This window comes from Capra hircus, chromosome 18, assembly GCF_001704415.2.
Source record: "Capra hircus breed San Clemente chromosome 18, ASM170441v1, whole genome shotgun sequence".
NCBI lineage: Eukaryota > Metazoa > Chordata > Mammalia > Artiodactyla > Bovidae > Capra > Capra hircus.
Genome location: NC_030825.1, coordinates 65,646,462 through 65,665,910, shown reverse-complemented (window position 1 = coordinate 65,665,910; position 19,449 = coordinate 65,646,462). Strand labels below are relative to the sequence as shown.

The following is a 19,449-nucleotide window of genomic DNA, read 5'->3' as shown; positions in this document are numbered from 1 at the left end:
GCCAACCCAGGGCACCTATGTAGAAAAAGAGGCAACAGCACAGGGCTTTATTTCATCAGTACGTGGAGAGTCACGTCAGAGAGAAAGCTGAACACGAAGGATGGGCATCGATTATTTACTGGAGGATGTGCACACGTGCGATGAACACAGCACAGACTGGTATCATAGTTCTGATAGCAAAACAGATGCCCGGCGCAGAGCGGCTCGGGGAGCGTGACCTGTCCAAGGGGCAAAGTGGAGGAGGAAAGTCAGAAAGGTTCCAAGGAAATGGGCATTCTCAAATGCTGGTGGTCGAGCACGTATTCGGTCATAGGTGCCACAGCCTAAAACGTGTGTGTGCCTTGTATTTACAGCAGCTAGGACATGGAAGCAGCCTAGATGTCCAATGACAGACGAGCGGGTAAAGAAGTTGTGGTACATATACACAAAGGAACATTACTTAGCCATAAAGACGCATGCTTCTGACTCAGTTCTGATGAGGTGGATGAGCCTAGAGCCTGTTATACAGAGTAAAGCAAGTCAGAAAGAGAGAGAAAGACAAATATCACATATTCGTGCTATATATGGAGCCCAGAAGGATGGGACCGGTGACCTATCTGCAGGGCAGCAGTGGAGATACGGACGTAGAGAGCAGCCTGTGGACACAGCAGGTGGGGAAGCAGCTGGTGGGGTGCGTTGAGAGCAGTCCTGAAACACCGACACTACCTTGTGTAAAATTAGACAGCCAGTGGAAACCTGCTATGTGACCCATGGAGCTCAAACCCTGCGCTCTGGGGCGACCCAGAGGGGTGGGATGGGGCGGGAGGCGGGAGGGAGGTTCAGAGGGAGGGGACATATGCAAACCTGCGGCTGATTCATGTTGACGTGTGGCACAGACCAACACAACACTGCAAAGCAATTATCCTTCAATTGAAAATGCATTTATAAATACACAAGTGTGTGTGCTTTGACCTAGCAAGCCCATTTCTGGGAATCTAAAGTCTATGAACATTCACAGTATTCAGAAACCTACAGAGCGGTTATTGGCTCTTTGGGATGGCAAGAAGTTGGCGCCAAGTGTATACAACGCATGCACGTGATCACTGCGTGAAATGAACTCTTTCTGCCTAAAAGATCTCGTCTCTTGAGGAACATCAGATGTCATAATACGTTCAATGAAAAGGCAGGATAAATATATGAGCAGACACCTCAATGCCAATTTTGAGGAAAAAAAAATCCATCCATTCATGTACTCACCCATATCGGAGATATGCAAACCAAGGCTCTATGACACTTTGCACCAGATGCTGGGGACGTTTTGAAGGATGAACACAAGGCAGATCCTTGCATATGGAGCTGCCAAGAGAAAACACAGCCTCAGAGCGAAATCCAGCACCATCTAAACACAACGTTTCCCTCTGTGCCTGTCTGAGCTGGAGAAATTCTCCGGCACATGGAGACCGCAGCCACAGACTGCTGCCTGCAACCTCTGTTCATTCACTCCAGTGCCCACCACGAGGAGAGGCGACGAATGAATGATGATGTCGTCACATGGCGATTACACACACAGCCAATGCCACCCTAGACGACGGGGACAAGTCTCAGGAGTAGGATGCCAGCCAAAGGCAGCAAGCTGTGGGCTGAGGAGAGGTCACAGAGGTCCCCCCCAGGACCCCACAGGCGTGACGCCAGCCAAAGGCAGCAAGCTGTGGGCTGAGGTCACAGAGGTCCCCCCCAGGACCCCACGGGCGTGATGCCCGCAGGCGGCCACTGCTGTGCCACGGCTTGTCCCTTCCCAGGACCCCACGGGCGTGACGCCCACAGGCGGTCACTGTTGTGTCCTGGCTTGTCCCCCCAGGACCCCATGGGTGTGAGGCCCGCAGGCGGTCACTGCTGCGTCTCAGCTTGGTTTAACTTTCTTCACTGGTCTCCCGTCATCTGGGGCTTTCCAGGGGCTGCAGTGATAAAGAACCCGCTTGCCAACGCAGCAGACGTAAGAGACGGGGTTCGATCCCTGGGCTGGGAAGATCCTCCGGAGGAGGAAATGGCAATCCACCCCAGTGTTCCTGCCTGGAGAATCCCACGGACAGAGCAGCCTGGGGGCTACAGTCCCTGGGGTGGCAGAGAGTTGGACACGCCTGGAGGGCCTGAGCAGGCACCGTCATCTGAGCGGGCCACCCTTCCTTCCCCCTTCCCGTTTCTCTGTCACCCACGAGTGAGCTGTAATGTCAGGGAGAACTAAGCAAGCCGTTCCCGAGACTCCAGTGCTTGTCTTCCCCGGAAGGAGAATTCTCTGTGACATGTAGACAGAAAGGACAGGCCATCGTGGGGGATGGGCTGGGTGGCTTGTTCTTCAGAAACATGTAGATGATGGCCCACAATGTGCCCAGATGTTGCTTTGAACCTGCAGGTATTCGTTTCTGCAGGGCTTGGAAAACTCCAGTCTCGGAAGCTTCTTCCTCAGCCCCCCACCCCGACCCGGGAGCTGTTCCCACAGCGACAGCCTGAGCCTGAGTCTCTCACCTGCCGCAGGTAGACCATGAAACACCCCAGTGGGGAGAGCTGAGGCCTTCTGGGATGGGCTGCAGCCCACTGCACCCCAGCTGGAGTGCGTGCCACCATCCCACGCTCGGAATCGACTTCACAGGAAACCAGGTCTCCACCAGGTCTCCGCATCCCCGTTTTCAGCTTCTCAAGGGCTGCAGGCGCCATCCACGCGGAGACTATGGTGACCTGGGGAATCTGACGTCGCTGAGGTTAAGGCGGGAAGTGAACGGTGGGGATGAGACATGTGGCTGAACCGTGCATGAATGCTCTGGAGTCTCCACACCATTAAATCTGGGTGGGGCCCACAAACCTGCATTCCTAACCTGCTCCCACGGGATGCTTCAAATGGGCCACAGCTGATGTTTCCAGAGTGACCGGCCTTAACCCCATGGCTCAACGGTAAAGATTCTGCCTGCAATACAAGAGACCTGAGTTCGATCCTTGGGTCAGGAAGATCCCCCTGGAGAAGGGAATGGCAACCCACTCTAGTATTCTTGCCTGAAGAACTCCATGGACAGAAGAATCTGTTGAGCTACAGCCCACGGGGTCACAAAAGATTTGGAGAGAAAGTAACTTCTCCCTGGAGGAGGAAATAGCAACCCACTCCAGTGTTCTTGCTTGGGAAATCCCATGGACAGAGGAGCCTGGCGGGCACTGTCCACGGGGTCGCCAAGAGTCGGACTCGACTGAGTGACTGAGCGATCCCGCCTAGCTCACCTCTATGAGCCTCACTGCTTGCTGTGGTCCACAGACCCAGCATGGGCATCCCCTGGGGGCCTCTGTAGAAGCGAAGGATCTCAGGCCCCCACCCCAGACCTTCCGTTATGGATGGAGTTGCATCCTCCAAAATTCACGTGTTAAAGGAGGTGATTACTAATAAGTTTTTCTTTTTCATTTAAAACATTTTAATGAATGTTTATTTTACTCCCCCCCTCTCTCCTCTCCCCATACCACATTATCCTCTCCTCGGCTTTGCTCAGCCCCCACGTCTCCATCCCAGCCCAGACCTCGCTCTTGAATTCCACTGTGTTCCACACCATATGTGTGACTGGACAGAATTCCACCTTTACAGATGTCAAAACCCACGTCTTTGTGGACAACGAAAGGAGTCTTCTCTCTAGGCCCTGTCCCCACTTACGCCACGGAGGACTCTTCTCATTTTTTTTCTTCCAGTTTCACGGAGATATCTCTGACATCCAGCATGTAGGTGTAAGGCGCACAGTGTCATGGTTTGACTCACAGACATCATGAAGTGATTATCACAGAATTTCCATCGTCTCATTAGCTGCAGAATAGAAAAAAGGGGAAAAAACACGTTTTTTTCTTGTGATGAGAACATCTAGGATTTACGTTTCTTTTTTAAAGCGAATTCTGTCTATTTATCTGTTTGGCCATGCCGCCTGGCCTGTGGGATCTTAGTTCCCCGACCAGGGATTGAACCCATGTCCTTGGCAGTGAAGGCCCAGCATCGCAGCCACCGGGTCGTCAGGGAGTTCCCAGGATTCACTCCTGTTACCATTCACACGGACCACGCAGCAGCGTTAGCGATACTGATCACGCTGTACATCACACCCCTAGTACTCACTGAAGGGCTTCCCTGGTGGCTCAGAGGGTAAAGCGTCCGCCTGCAGTGTGGGAGACCTGGGTCCGATCCCTGGGTCGGGAAGATCCCCTGGAGAAGGAAATGGCCACCCACTCCAGTATTCTTGCCTGGAGGATCCCATGGACGGAGGAGCCTGGTGGGCTGCAGTCCACGGGTCGCCAAGAGTCGGACACGACTGAGCGACTTCACTCACTCATTGATCTTCCAATCGGAAGTTTGTTTGTACTTTTTGACCCCCTTCATCCAATCGTCCCTCTCCACTCCCCACCCCAGGTAACCACAAATCTGATCTTTTTCCTTTAAAAAAAAATTTTATTTTTTATTGAAGGATAATTGCTTTACAGAATTTTGCCGTTTTCTGTCAAACCTCAACACGAATCAGCCACAAGTATACATATATCCTCTCCCTTCCTTTTTTTAAAATAAAGTTTTTCAAAGGCATCATTCGTTTACGTATCTGGCTGTCCGGGATCTTAGCTGGGGCATGTGAACTCTCAGCAGTGACACACGAGATCTACTTCCCTACCCAGGCTCTGAACCCAGGCCTCCTGTAGAGGGAGCGGGGAATCTTAACCACTGGACCACCAGGGAAAAGTCCCTGATCTCTTTTTGTAGGAAGCTACCCTTCACGTCTCTGATTTTCTTTCTTTCTTTCTTTCTTTCTTTAATGGAAGGATAATTGCTCTACAATATTGTGTTGGGTTCCGCAACACATCACCACGAGCCTCTGATCGTCTAACCGCTGGATGAGATCAATGAATGGGCTTCTCTCCTCTGTGCCTAGGATGGTTGCTTAGAATGGTTTTAGGCAAACAGCATCCTTTGGGAGAGTTGAGAAATAGAGGTTGTAACACCATTGTCAGAGTTGTATGGTTCACACGAGGAACCCGGTAAAGAGAGGCTATGTCTGGGCCAGCGTTTCTCAAACCCGAGGGTCATGAGAACCCCCAGAAGGGCCAGTCTGGGCTCAGAGTGGTGGCTCCCACCCCCATAATTTCTGAACCAGTAGGTCTGGGATAAGGTCAAAGAGCATGCATTTCTAACAAGTCCTTGGCTGGCCTAGGGAACACACTTTGAGAGTGTCACTTAGTGTGTGTTACTCTAAACACTCTGAACTTTAGAGTAACAGATGATAGAAAGAGTCTGAAAGAAGACAGGTCACTGAGGAGCAACTGTGAGTCAGACCTGGGGCAGACACTCGCACTCACAGCCTTGAGGGGATATGCACAAGGGCAAAGCTGGGTGAGAAAGCTGTGCCACACACAAACATACCCAGTTGGTGGTTTTTTTTTTTTCTAGTAGACTTCATTTTTTATAGCAGCTCAGGTTCACAGAAAAGTTGAGCAGAAAGCATGAAGAGTTCCCACACCCCTGGCCCCAGGTACACGAGAGCCCACTCCTGACGTCCCCTCCCCCCACCCAAGGGCGGGACGTTTGTTTCAGTCACTGAACAGTGACGAGTCATTGTCAGCTAAGGTCCTTGGGTTGCACTGTGGTGCATTCCTGGTGCGGTACTGATACATCATAAGTTGTTGTTGTTTAGTAGCTGAGTCACGTCCAGCGCACTGTGACCCCATGGACTGCAGAATGCCTGGCTCCCCTGTCCTTCACCATCTCCCAGAGCTTGCTCAAACTCATGTCCACTGAGTCGGTGATGCCATCCAACCATCTCATCCTCTGTCGTCCCCTTCTCCTCCTGCCCTCAATCTTTCCCAGCATCAGGGTCTTTTCCAATGAGTCAGCTCTTCGCGTCAGGTGGCCAAAGTATTGGAGTTTCAGCTTTAGCATCATTCCTTCCAATGAATATTCAGGACTGATCTCCTTCAGAATGGACTGGTTGGATCTCCTTGCAGTCCAAAGGACTCTCAAGAGTCTTCAACACCACAGTTCAAAAGCATCAATTCTTCGGCTCTCAGCTTTTTTTATGGTCCAACTCTCACATCCATACATGACCACTGGAAAAACCATAGCTTTGACTAGACGGACCTTTGTTGCTAAAGTAATGTCTCTGCTTTTGAATATGCCATCTGGGTTGGTCACAGCTTTTCTCCCCAGGAGCAAGCGTCTTTTAATTTCATGGCTGCAGTCACCATCACTGACTCAATGGACATGAAATTTGAGGAGGAGATAAGTGAAAGACAGAGGAGCCTGGCAAGGTGCAGTCATGGAGTCCCAAAGAGCCGGACATGTTGGTTAGTGACTGAATCAACAAACGTCAAATTTTCTGCAGAACTCCATGTGGAGATGCGCATAGAGAAAAGTACTGGAGGAAACTGCACCTAGATATAACCGATGTTTTTCACTGGAGGAAAATTATGGAGGAAAATGAGCTCACTGACATCCAGAGCCCTGAATATATTCATTCTCTGTGATCAATTTTTGGAGACACACACACACACACGTACATAGATAGAACTATTTAACGCCCCTTTCCCACCCGGAGATATAACAGGTCCCTGAGGAAAGCAGCACTGTATCTCAGCTTAGTTCACTTCGGTGGATTCCCTTTGCTCTGGAAGCATTGCCAGCGGTTGGTGGGCGCTCCTCCAGAAATTCTACCCAGGCGGGGCTGAGAGGACGGCAGGGCTTCCCACGGCCAAGATTCATTTGCATGAGGTTTTGAGTCTCACCGGCTGCCTTTAGAAACGATGCAGACGCTTCCTTTGAATATATGTGCATACGCTGATTCGCGTGTGAACACAAAGGAACAGAAGTGAAATTCTTCTCGCTGACCCAGCCACGATGGCCTCGCATTGTGTGATTCGGTTTAACCAAGCATATCCGGAACCAGATGGCTTTTGTGTATAAAAACCTGCCCTGTGTGCACACAAGCAGTTTTGTTGCCCCCAGGACCCAAGCAGGCCCCCATTCCATCAGGAAGAGAAAGAGGAGGCCGGGATTTTGCTCCAGAAAGCTAAGAGGACAGCTGAGGAAGAAGAACGTGAAAGAGTGGGGTCTGGAAGGGAGATGGCTGGCGTGAAATATTTTCATGATTTGAACACTCATGTCTTCGGAACAGAGGTCAACGTTGAGTCATTTCCAAGAAGTTCAATTGCTTCCTGCGAGGGAGGCAGAGTATGTGTTGCTTGGCTGAGCTGATGAGCCACGGTGCATCCCTGAACTAAAATAACGATGACTGGGCCAGGAAGCGACATCCACGCGCCTTCCTTTCCAGGACCGCCAGTCACCAATCAGACGTCTGTCTCCTGACTGAGGGGGTTCCCTGGTGGCTTGGACGGTAAAGAATGAGCCTGCCAACGCAGGAGACGTGGGTTCCCCTGGAGAAGGGAAAGGCAACCCCCTCCAGTACTCCTGCCTGGGGAATCCCATGGTCAGAGGACCTAGTGGGCTACAGTCCATGGGGTTGCAAAGAGTCGGACACGACTGAGGGACTAAACAACGGCAACTCCCAACTGAGTGCAGATGTGGCCAGTGCCTTCTGTAACACTGAGATCTGGGAGCCCTGGTGAGGACTCGAGCTTCCGGGTGTAGGACGGAGGAACAGGGACTGAACAGAGGGAGGGCTCTTTTCTCAGCCCAACTCAATACAGCGCAGGAGAGGGACTTCCCCATGGCCCAGTGGTCAAGGCTCTGCACCTTGACTGCAGGAGCGCGGGTCCCATCCCTGGCTGGGGAAGGGGCGGCCAAACACACCCATACAGAGACCACAGGAGAATATGTTTCTGATTGCGGGGCTGGGGGAGAAATGCTTTGTTGAAGACAATCCACGGTTTCCCTGGAGGTGTAACGGTTAAGAATCCGCCTGCTAATGCAGGGGACACAGGTTCAACCCCTGAGCCAGGAAGACGCCCCTCGCGGCGGCTGCTGAGCCTGGGAGCCTGCGCTCTGCAACAGGAGAGGCCACTGCTGGGAGGAGCCCAGGCTCAGCAACAGGGACGGCACAGGCAGAAAGGGACGGGAAGTGGGGGGGGGGAAAGTCACTCAGTCGTGTCCGACAGAGACCCGGCACAGGCAGAAAGGGACGGGAAGTGGGGGAAAGTCACTCAGTCATGTCCGACTCTTTGCGACCCCACGGACCATACAGTCCCTGGGATTCCAGGCCAGAACACTGGAGTCGGCAGCTGCTCCCTTTTCCAGCGGATCTTCCCAACCCAGGGTTCAGCACTGCAGGCAGATTCTTTACCAGCTGAGCCACAAGGGAAGCCCAAGAATCCTGGGGCGGGTAGTCTATCCCTTCAAACATGAATAAAAAATCTGAAAAAAGCACAAGCTGGAATCAAGATTCCCAGAAGAAATAACAATAACCTCAGATGACACCACCCTTATGGCAGAAAGTGAAGAGGAGCTAAAAAGCCTCTTGATGAAAGTGAAAGAGGAGAGTGAAAAAGTTGGCCTAAAGCTCAACATTCAGAAAACGAAGATCATGGCATCTGGTCCCATCACTTCATGGGAAATAGATGGAGAAACAGTGGAAAACAGTGTCAGACTTTATTTTGGGGGCTCCAAAATCACTGCAGATGGTGACTGCAGCCATGAAATTAAAAGATGCTTACTCCTTGGAAGAAAAGTTATGACCAACCTAGATAGCATATTCAAAAGCAGAGACATTACTTTGCCGACTAAGGTCCGTCTAGTCAAGGCTATGGTTTTTCCTGTAGTCATGTATGGATGTGAGAGTTGGACTATAAAGAAAGCTGAGGGCCAAAGAATTGATGGTTTTGAACTGTGGTGCTGGAGAAGACTCTTGAGAGTCCCTGGACTGCAAGGAGATCCAACCAGTCCATCCTAAAGGAGATCAGTCCTGACTGATGCTGAAGCTGAAACTCCAATACTTTGGCCACCTGATGTGAAGAGCTGATTCATTGGAAAAGACCCTGATGCTGGGAAAGATTGAGGGCAGGAGGAGAAGGGGACGACAGAGGATGAGATGGCTGGATGGCATCACCGACTCGATGGGTGTGAGTCTGAGTGAACTTCATGTGTTGGTGATGGACAGGGAGGCCTGGTGTGCTGCAGTCCATGGGGTTGCAAACAGCTGGACATGACTGAGCAACTTAAGTGAACTGGAAAAAAACCCCAGGCAATCCAAACATCAATAAACAAAAAGAGAGTGCTTCACCTGATCCCGTCCATGAACACTAAGGCAAGAACATGAACATCCCCGTCACAAGGAAGCTTTAACGACTGATGAAATGGGCACTCACACTTCAAGGAGGGCGAGACGAGAGAGATACAGACAGAGAGCCTGTCCTCTGCCCTTTGGCCTCCTCCCTCCCCACTGACGTGTTGGGCCTTGGCACTTTGTGCTGACCTCCTCTCCCCAAAGGCAGAAATACTTGCTGCACCATCAAGATCAACCTTCTTCCTCTGGAGCCAGCCGTGCGGCTCCTCAGAAGATAACATTCCTTCCTCGGTCCTGGAAGGGGTCAAGATGAGTCTGCGCTTGCCGTGTATGTGCCAACATCTCTGGGGAGAGATATTGTTGTTCAGCCACTCAGGCATGTCCAACTCTTTGTGACCCCATGGACCACAGCACGCCAGGCTCCTCTGTCCTTCACCACCTCCCAGAGTTTGCTCAAACTCACATCCATTGAGTCAGTGATGCCATCCAATCATCTCACCCTCTGCCATCCCCTACTGCTGCCCTCAGTCTTTCCCAGCATCAGGGTCTTTTCCAGTGGGTCGGCTCTTCATACCAGGTGGCCAAAGTATTGCAGCTTTAGCTTCAGCATCAGTTCTTCCAGTGAATATTCAGGGTTGATCTCCGTTAGGTTTGATCTCCTTGCTGTCCAAGTGACTCTCAAGACTTCTCCAGCACCACAGATGGAAAGTATCCATTGTTTGGCCCTCAGTTTTACGGGCAAGAACAATAAATCTTTTCCCCTTAAAGACTGGTACAGAACTGACTGGCCCGATGACCTGGGGAGAAACTGAGCTGCAGCTAATGAAGCCCTTAACTCACACTTGCTCATGACCCTGTTAGTGTTACGACGCGTTACTTGTGTTCTGCCTGCTTTATGAGGCGACTACTCCTTCAGTGACCGATGTGTGACTGAGGCCCCCATGAAGTGAATGATGACTGGGGGACTTGAGGCAAAGCACCAGGAACACGGCTCTGTAAGGTCAAGGACCCTAACTCCCCATACGGGAAGGAGCAGCAAGAGGGAGCCTGCACCTCAACAGACTAGCAAGACGGCTGGGCCATAAAGAAGGCCGAGGGCCAAACAAGTGACGCTTTCGGACTGTGGTGCTGGAGAAGACGCCTGGGAGCCCCCTGGACTGCAAGCAGGTCCAACCAGTCCATCCTACGGGAGATCAACCCTGAAGATTCGCTGGAAGGACTGATGCTGAAACCGAATCTCCAATACTTTGCCACCTGATATGAAGAGCCGACTCACTGGAAAAGACCCTGATGCTGGGAAACGTTGAAGGCAAAAGGAGAAGGGGACGACAGAGGATGAGATGGTTGGATGGCACGCTTAAATAGACAAGAATGTGAGCAAAGTCCAGGAGATAGTGAGGACAGGGGAAGCCTGCTGTGCTGATGTTCCTGGGGCTGCAAAGAGTCAGACACGACTTAGCAACTGAACAACAGCAGCAGGCTGTATATGAAATCGCCAAGAGAGTAAATGCTGAGAGTTCTCATCACAAGGGGAAAATATATATTTTTGCATTAATTTTGTACTTATATTAGATGATGGATGCTCACTACACTTATTATGATCATCATTTAATAATGCATTAGTCAAATCACTATGCTCCACCCATATGTGCAATATCTCAGTAAAGCTGGAAGACATTAAAAAGTGGGGCGGAAGGAGACTTAGAGGCCAAAACCCAAATGAAACACCATTGCTCTGACAGAGGTGAACGACCACACTCAGCGTCGGCAGGAGTAGGGAGGGTAAATGGGCCCTTTTAGGGCAGCCAGTGGGACCGGTTACAGACACAGGCGGGTGCGGCCTGACAGGAGCATTTCAGCAACAAGCCTCAAAGCGTCAGGTGTCCAGGGGAGCCCTTGGGCTCGGCACCCCTGCTTCTGGGAATCTGCTCAACCTGAAAATCGGGAAGGTCTGCCTGTCTACACGGCGGCCACGCTGACGCTGTAAGTGACTGTGAGGCTGCAGAAGCGGGAGCGTGGAGAGAACCCACGAGGTGTCGACTGCCGTGGCAGTACGGCGTCTCACAGTCAGGAGCAGGAGCCTCCTTCCTTAAACATTATAAATGGCATTTTAATGCCAGGGTTGGAAAATTGTAATTAACTCCCACTCTAATTCACTACTGAAAACTGTTATCTCTCAACTCTTCAGCTAAGATATTTAATTACCTACTGAAGCGATAAATTGCTTGAGAAAGAAAGCGGGATAGAACAGAGGACACGGCGATTCCAGTTCTGACCAATTATCTTTCATTCGTTCATTCACTTGCATGTACTCTTGAAGGGCTCTGTGCAACAGAAATACAACAGCCACAAATTCAAGCCACACAGGAAACTCTGCGTCTTCTGGGGACTGCTTTCATACCAAAAAAAAAAAAAAAAAAAAAGATGTGAAATTAAGAACATAAAATATTGAACAAGGAATTAAAAGTCTTTTGCACTAACTTTTTGAAATCTACTGAGTGTTTCGCAATGAGAGTCCATCTCAAATTGAACCAAATTCTCTTTTTTAAAAAACTTTACTTGAATTGGAGTTGGTTTACGATGTTGCCTTAGTTTCAGGGGTACATCAAAGTGAATCAGCTATGTGTATACATATATCCATTCTTTCTTAGATTCTTCTCCCACTTGGGTCACTGTGGAGTGCTGAGTAGCCGCCCCTGTATTCCCCAGCAGGTCCTCATCAGCGACCTGTTTCACATCTAGCAGTGTGTACATGTCAGTCCCACAGTCCCGATTTATCCTTCCCCACCCTTGTCCCCTGGAAACCGTAAGTTTGTTTTCTACACCTGTGACTCTATTCCTGTTTTGTAAATAAATTCACCTGTAGCACATTATTTTACAGTCCACATATAATGAATATCATATATTTGAGACCAGATATACTTCAAGCTCTCCATGAGCTGAGGGTGGCCAGTGGCTACCATGTTTGGTGCCCCACGCCTAGGGTGTGCTGAGACACCTTTGAAGCCACGTGTGTTCACCTTTAGAGGCTGAAAAATTCCAGATTCTGCAGGTCTTTCTCCATCTCCACAGCCCCGTGCCTCTGCCCCGGCCCTGGCTCCAGTTTCCATGGCAACAGCTGCAGCGAGAAAGCTCTGGAGGGATGAACAGAGCAGAGCAGCTAAACCAATGCAGCCCGGCCAGGGGAAGGGTCCAGTGGGCACCTCCCTGCCCCCAGGCACGTCTCAGGCACCGCCTCTGTGCCTGGGACACAGTGTGGAAAGACAACAGCAGCAGCAGGCAGGGTCTCTGCAGAAGGTGACAAAACCGGTTTCTCCGGGGTCTCAGCACACAGCCCCCCAGCGAGCCCCAGGGGTAACCAACACTGTTTGCTTCACCGTTCACACACCCTTGCGTTAGTCCTCGTGGTGATGTCCGGCTGGGTCCTTCCTGATTGCCACACCTAGGGCTAGGAGTCTCGGCCACGGGAGACGCCACCTCACTCAGACAGTGTCCTTTCACTCACTCTTTCTAACGCAAGTTCTCACTTGCCGGAGACCAGGGATTCTCTGAAAGCAGCAGGAAAAGCCTCGGGTCGCTGGGAACTCCTATTCTAGCCCAGGAGGTGGGCTGCGGGCACACACGTGACGTGAAGGTGGGGTGAGGAGTCCTAAGATGAGGACTAGCTCAGGGTCCTGGCGCAGACGGTGAAACACAGGGGGACGGCTTAGACAAGGAGGTCTGGAGGCCCTCCCCAGGGGCCCAGAGCTGGGGCAGATGAGCGGAGGAGCCGCCCGCGGAGGGCACAGCACTCCGTGCCACGTAGGCCCTGAGGCGGGGGCAGGCGCTGAGGGGACCGGCTGGAGCAGAGGGCTCCGGCCGGCAGGGCCCTGAACTCAGGGCACCCGCTCTGGCGTCCGTGAACAAGTGGGAAATCGCGGAGCGGCGGCGCTTGCTCTCTGGTCTCCGTGGCCCTCAGCTGGGGCCGACTCTCTGCGACCCCCCGGACTGTAGCCCGGCAGGCTCCTCTGTCCAGGGGAGTCTCCAGGAAGAACACTGGCGTGGGCTGCCACTTCCTCCTCCAGGGAATCCTCAGTACTTCGGCCCCCTGATACGAAGAGCTGACTCACTGGAAAGGACCCTGATGCTGGGAAAGACTGAGGGCAGGAGGAGGAGGAGGGCAGGGGATGAGATGATTGCATGGCATCACTGACTCAGTGGACATGAGTGTGAGCAAACTCTGGGAGATAGTGAAGGACAGGGGAGCCTGCGTGGTACCGTCCACTGGGTCCCAAAGAGTCAGACGTGACTGAGTGACTGAACCACAGAAAACAACCCTCACAACTGCTAGTCTCTCCTGCCTGCCTTTCGGAGAAGACAGGAGGAACCTATCTGCTTTCCCATACATGAAGAGTGATAAAACCTACAGGTGAAAATGAGGCAGCAGGGAGGTTCCGTAGCTGTACAAGCGACCATCAAACTATCCTGGGGCGGGCACAGCCGTCAGCACCATCAGCCACTGCCGGCCCTGAGAATCAACCCGCCCAGACGGGGCCCCTGCCAGCAGGGTGCTGTCTGCCACCGCAGAGCCCCTTCAGCAAAGCAGGGAGACCCCTGCCCAGCCAAGGGCAAAAAGAGAAATCTGAATACATTGAATATGTGTCTATATATTTTTTTAAAGTATAACAAAATTAGGAGATAGGGAATAGCATACTCACATCACTATATATATTAATTTATATATAGATATATATATAAACAGAGGGTCTTCCTCAGTGGTCCGGTGGCCGAGAATCTGCCTTCCAATGTAGGGGGTATGGGTTCCATCTTTGGTGGGGAACTGAGTCCCCACAGGCCACCAGGCAGCCAAGCCCACGTGCCACGACTACTGAGCCCGCAGGTCACACCTAGAGACACCCACGTGTGCAACAGAGAGCCTGCGAGCTGCAAGGAAGACTGCGTGCAGCCGAAAGTTAAAACAAATAAAAGCATGTAAACAATAAGGGCCTACTGCGTAGCACAGAGAACTCTCCGCAGTACCTTATAACCTACAAGGGGAAAAATCAGGAAATACATGTGCGTGTGTGTGTGTGTGTGTGTGCTCAGTTGTGTCAGACTCTTTGAGACCCCATGGGCTGTAGCCCACCAGGCTCCTCTGTCCATGGGATTCTCCAGGCCGGAACTCTGGGGTGGGCTGCCTTCTCCAGGGGCTCTTCCCCACCCAGGGATGGAACCCGAGTCACCTGTGTCTCCTGCTTGGGCAAGTGGATTCTTTGCCACTGGGACCATATGTTGCTCCCCTGACTGCCAATTCAGTTATTCACCTGCAGGACCTCCAAATGTGACCCTATTTGGAGAGGGGGTGTTTGCAGAGGTAATCCAGTTAAAATGAGGCCATAGGGTGGACCCCAGTCCAGTACAACTGGAGTGCTTTTAAGAAGAGATTTGGGGACAGATGGGGACGGCAGAGGGCCTCCCAAGTGGCACCAGTGGTAAAGAACCCGCCTGCCAATGTAGGTAGCCACAGGAGACGTGGGTTCAGTCCCTGGGCTGGGAAGATCCCCTGGAGAAGGAAGTGGCAACCTGCTCCAGTATTCTTGCCTGAGAAATCCCATGAACAGAGGAGCCTGGTGGGCTACAGTCCATGGGGTCACGAAGAGTCTGAGGTGACTCAGCACGTACACAGAGCCCTTGCCCCGCAGAGGGCAAAAGCCCCGAGGAACCTGCAGCGGATATCTGCAGATAGACAGGTACAGAGAGGGCCACAGGCGCAGACCCGGAGACGAGAGCCGCCGGTCAGCGGGAGGGGAGAGCCCGCGGCCACCTTTCCACACGGCTTCAGAGGGACCCCGCCCTGCCGACACCTCCATCCTGACCTCGCAGCCTCTGGAGCCAGGAGATAAAATGCTTCTGATGCTTAAGAGGCCTGGTCTGTAGCACTTTGTACAGCAGCCCGAGGGAACCCCCACGTCACCATGAGAAGAATTTCAATGGCGCGCGGGGTAAACCTGCCCCCGGCACGTCTGACCATCGGACCCCCTGCCCCGCTCACTAGCTGGATGAGTAAGGAGGGGTCACCCTGCCTTGGTTTCCGAAGCTGCCGTGACACACGACTGCTGACTGCTCAGTCTCTCTGCCATGTCTGGCTCTCTGCCACCCCGTGGGCTGGAGCACAGCAGGCTTCCCTGTCCTTCACTGTCTGCCCAAATTCACGTCCATCCAGTCGGTGATGCCACCCAACCATCTCACCCTCTGTCGTCCCCTTCTCCTCCTGCCTTCAGTCTTTGCCAGCAACAGGGTCTTTTCCAATGAGTCAGCTCCTTGCATTAGGCGGGCCAAGTATTGGAGCTCCAGCTTCAGCTTCAGCCCTCCTGCTATGAACCTGTCGCCTGGTTCAGGGCACCAGAAATGTGAGAAGAAATAAGGTTTGAGAGGCACAGAGTGGAAGCCAGTTCATGGAAACCTCTTCTAAACATGAGAAATGTGAAGCCTGAAAGCGAAGATTCGATTGCCACCGATGCCTGGCCCCACGCCAGTCACTCCCTGCCGGCCGTTTACCCCTCTGCAGGGCAGTGTCTGTGATGATATCGTTTTGGTAAACTGTGGCACAGATTTTTAGCAGAATCTCTGCTTTGCTCGGGTCAGACTTGACGGACAGACAGAAAGTAAGACCGTCTGTGAGGATGTGCAGACAAATGTCTGACGCGTGTGGTCCTGATGAGGTCTGGTGGTTCCAGTCAGAGTGTCACATACAGGTTCCTCCGACACAGAGACAACTGAGGAAGGAAGTGCTTCAGGGACCTAGTTCTTGTATGTGTTCGTTCATCAGAAAGAGAAAGTCAGAGTGTTAGCCCCTCAGTCATGTCTGACTCTTTGAGACCCCGTGCAGTGTAGCCCACCAGGCTCCTCCACCCATGGGATTCTCCAGGCCAGAATACTGGAGTGAGTTGCCATTCCCTTCTCCAGGGGATCTTCTCAGCCCAGGGATCAAACCAGGGTCTCCCTCACTGCAGGCAGATTCTTTACTGTCTGAGCCACAGGGAAGCCCTCCTTCATTGGCCCGTCCATCAGTTACGCTAGTGAAACAGTGATCTGATCGCACCGTCTTTCAGCACCATCCTGTACAGCATGATGGCAATTTGAAAAAGCATTTCAACTGCCCTTGGGTATGATTTAGTTTCAGATCAGATTTACATTTTTTTTTTTTTTCAGAATTATCAATCACATCAGAATCCAAATATGCCAGAGACTGAAACATGCCCGTGGAAGCCAAGTTTCAGTCTGAAAGAAAGAAAGTCTGGCAGGGCCTTCCGAATTCGAAGATAACTGAAAACACTGTTAGACAAAAGTCATAATGAAAAGAAACAGAGCTATCACAGCCAAAAAGATAGAAGTCATGAAAACAACTGCAAAAGATGTTGGTTTTTTTTCCCCCTCATTACAAGAACCCAGAGCTCTTCCAAACAGGAAATTAAAAGCAGAAGGCAACAGGGGCAGGAGAGCAGACACAAGCCAGTTTCTGGGCCACCAAAAAGTGGGCCAGGAGGCCAGCAAGAGCTTCGTCTCCATAAACTCACGCTGAGTTTACAGGAGACACGATTATGGTAACTACCACCACAGACACCCGGAGGACCGCAAGAGGCTGCGTGGACAACTGTACGCCAACAAACCGCTCAACCTAGAAGGGATGGGAGGGTTCTCAGAAACACAATTTACCAAGACTGACCCAGGAAGAAACAGACTTGTGACTACCAGAAGCAGAGTGAGGAGGAGGAGCAGTTAGAGGCAGGGGGTCAAAAGGTATGGACCTCCAGCCACAGCCATGTGGAAGGGACATGATTCAACGGACAGGAAGCGGAGCAAGCTCCAGGGAGCAGTGGAACACAGGGGGGCTGGTGTGCTGCAGTCCAGAGGGCCACAGAGTCAGACACGACTTAGCAACGGACAACAGTATGTGGAAGGGACATAATACGCAAGATGACTACTGGAGCGGGCTGCCATGCCCTCCTCCAGGGGCTCTTCCTGACCCAGGAGTCGAGCCGGGGTCTCCTGCATTGCAGGCAGAATTTTTACTGGCTGAGCCACGGGGGACACCCATAGCTGACAGTATTGGATGATATGTAGGAACGTTCTTAAGAGAGAAATCCTAAGAATTCTAAACATAAGGTGAATGTTTCTCCTTTACTCTTTTCTCCTTTTCTCTTTCTCATATCCCTGTAAGAAGGCAGCTGTCAGCTGACCTCCTGTGATAATCATTTCACAACAGACGTAAAGCAAACCATCACACTGTGCCCCTTAGACAGTGATGTATGTCAGTCATTTCTGAACGAAACCTAAAACAATTAAGCTAGGGAAAAAACTGCTGATTTTAGGAAGGACTTTGAGCTTTCATCATGAACTGGTGCGATGAGCCATCTTCCATTGAACATGGTTTTCTTCCCCTCAAAGTGTGATCTCAGTAATATTTACAAAGAGTCCACTGACTAGGCCATGGCAATACATAGCTTATCTTGAGATCGAGCCTCATTATTTCGAACACTAACGTTTGCACATCACCGTTTTGTTTGTAAACAGTTTTCAACCAGAACAGCATTCCTTGCATCAAACAGGTTTTCAAAGGAGGAAAACATACCTTGAGCTGTGCAACGCGGCAAAGGCTCGGCGCAGAGCACAGAAGGCCGTGTTGACTCAGATGATACATTATTCAAATACAGATGCACTAGGCCAGACAAGAAGGAATATTTACTCTCTGAATAACTCTTTAAGTAAATTCCATGGGAGCTGTCATCATCCTCGTCTTGGGCACTTAGGAGGAGGTAAAAAAAGAAATCAAAGTGAGGAAACAAATGTGCCTTATTTAAACAGAACTGTATATAAAGAATTAATTTAAATAACGGGGGAAGTGTTTACTAAACCAAGTGGCAAATCACACTCTCCACGCCAGGCGCCAAGTGGGACGCCGAGTCTACGATTCTGCCCTGGACGCTGCGGGGACTGTCCAGACGCGGCCCCCCTTGGGCTTGTCGCCCTGGGGCACTGTGTGAGACAATGTGCCTGGGAGCTGCTGCCTGCCGCGCTCTCTCTCTGGGAGGTTACTCAAGAGAGGAAAACAAGTTCTGAGCGGCTGTCATCCACTGCGGACAACATTCTTGCAGCTGTTCGGGAATTTGAAAGCGAAAAAGCAGCCCCTCTGTTTCAAAAACACTGATAAATCCGTGGATCTGTAGGAATGCGTCTTACGCCACTCACTCCCTTGATCTTGACAGAGAAAGAGGCGCCTTTTCGGGGTCTGAGGTTGCTCACTGTCTCCGTGTGTTGCAAGAACAGTCACCATCTTTCCTATCTGGGGCGCCCATCTCATTTCTACCGTTTCTGAAGTGGTGGAAAAATGTATATGCCACGACCGTCACCTTTGAAGCCAGCTTTTATGGACAGCTGTGCACTGCTAGGTATGTCCCTGTTGCCAAACTGAGACCCCGTGCCCAGCAACCTCCTCACCGTCCACCCCCGGGCACCACCATTCTCCCTCTGACTGTGACTCTGGGGGCCTCATGTAAGTGGGAACATACAGCTGCTGTCTAATCGCTCTGGAGCAAAATTATTTTCAGAAGAAGAGGCGATGCAGCCAAAACCAACAGGCAAACGTGCGTGACACACAGGAGGTGCATTCCAGAGGTGCGCCAGGCCGCCGATTCATAAAATACTGCATGTCACTTGTGTGACACTTCCTGTTACTCGAGTCATTCTGTGGCACTTGGGGGGTGATTCCGTGCTGCCTGTACACTCATCCTGAGCACATTTTCACGTGTGCGTCACGTCCTCCTGCTTGCTGTTTTGCGTTCTCTTCCTCAGAGGGGCTCCCCACCCGCCCCCCGCCCCAATTGCCCAACTTCAAAGCCTACTAAGCCCGGATCTCCTCTGGGTCAAGTGCTCGATAACTTCTCTCTTATGTTTCAAAACCCAGACTTTGAAACCAAACTGAGACGTCATTTCCCGCCTTATCAGGCAGATAAAGATGAAAGAACTGATACCACCCGAGGGTGACAGGGGACTGGAGGAAGGGGTGTTGGAGAGGGACGGCCGGTTCATCCTTCCTAGCAAACATTCTGGCGGGGATTATAGAGTTTAGAAAGCACGTTACCCTTTGATCCAATAATTCCACTTCTGGGACTCTGTCCCTGCCCGTCTGTGTTCACACAAGAGCACCCACCCACGCGGGGCTGAGGTGAGGCCTTGACTCTGACGGTCAGGAAACCAA

The 19,449-nt window shown here is 51.5% G+C and overlaps 1 protein-coding gene across 1 annotated transcript in view; it reads right to left on the bottom strand.

The window, feature by feature from the left end:
• LOC108638130 overlaps positions 3,416-19,449 on the bottom strand; it is a 77,864-nt gene continuing 61,830 nt past the window's right edge. Inside the window, exon 4 of the mRNA XM_018063499.1 lies at positions 3,416-3,811. The gene's annotated coding sequence lies outside the window, so the exon portion shown is untranslated. The remainder of the gene's footprint in view (positions 3,812-19,449) is intronic.